A 1,275-nucleotide genomic window follows, 5' to 3' on the forward strand; every position below is an offset into this window, starting at 1 on the left:
TACGTCAAACTCATATAAAACAGTCAGCACGCTAAAAAAACACACTTCAAACTCATCATAAAGGATATTTACCACGCTCAAAATACACTCCAAACTCGTCATAAAGGATATATATACCACACTCAAAACACACGTCCAACTCATGTAAAACAATCAGCACGCCAAAAAACACACTTCAAACTTATCATAAAGAATATTTACCACGCTCTAAACACACTTCAAACCCATTATAAAGGATATTTACCATGTTCAAAACGGATCAAACCCATCGTGAAATTTTATTTAGAATTTCTTATATAAATAAGCTTTGCGTTACATAGATCAAAGTCTTAAATCCAGGCAGCAAGGATATCTATATAAGTTTTAAATTTTGATGAGAATTATCATTGCTGGATCTCGCTAATTCGAAGCTGCTATACATATATATATAACAAGTTCAACCGAGATACTGAACCGAAAATATCACATGGTAACTATGGTTAATCTACATCTATTAGTACTATCGAGCCGGTAATGTCTATAACAAAACGTGGTTGGTTTACATGGTTGACCAGCCACCTATAGTACATACAACAGAATGCAGTAAGTTTGGCTCAACCTCAATACTCGTCGTATTACTCGGTGTCCTCGTCAGTATTTGTTACATTTAGCGTAAAATATTGAAGTGTTTGTTCTATACGTGTAACAATTTTTCAAGAAAGTACGCCAGTGTACTAAACAAAGAAAAGTTTGTATAAAGGAAACAGCGTTAATTCCTGACCTCCTATTGGTTTCTTCTCTGTTTGTGTAATACAAAAATAAAGAAGCACGAACTAGTCATGAATATTTCTTGCACGATCTGTTCTTCTAAATCATATTTAGACGGATTAATGGAATGTTATTAAGCTTCTTCGTTGTCCTAACACTTACGACATCTTTATAACACTTACGACATCTTTATAACACTTACGACATCTTTATAACACTTTCTCATTTGTAACTCCAAAACAAACAAAAAGTGCAGAAGTAAAATATATCTTGGGAAATAGAACAATAATACGGAAGTAACTTGTATCTTGGGGATGGAACAGTAATACAGAAGAAGTAAATCCTATTTTGGAAATGGAACAGTAATACAGAAGAAGTAAATCCTATTTTGGGAAATGGAACAATAATACAGAAGTAACTCCTATCTTGGGGAATGGAACAAAAATACAGAAGAAGTAAATCCTATCTTGGGGAATGGAACAAAAATACAGAAGAAGTAAATCCTATCTTGGGGAATGGAACAAAAAT

This window comes from Limulus polyphemus, unplaced genomic scaffold (genome assembly GCF_000517525.1).
Source record: "Limulus polyphemus unplaced genomic scaffold, Limulus_polyphemus-2.1.2 Scaffold10882, whole genome shotgun sequence".
Lineage (NCBI taxonomy): Eukaryota > Metazoa > Arthropoda > Merostomata > Xiphosura > Limulidae > Limulus > Limulus polyphemus.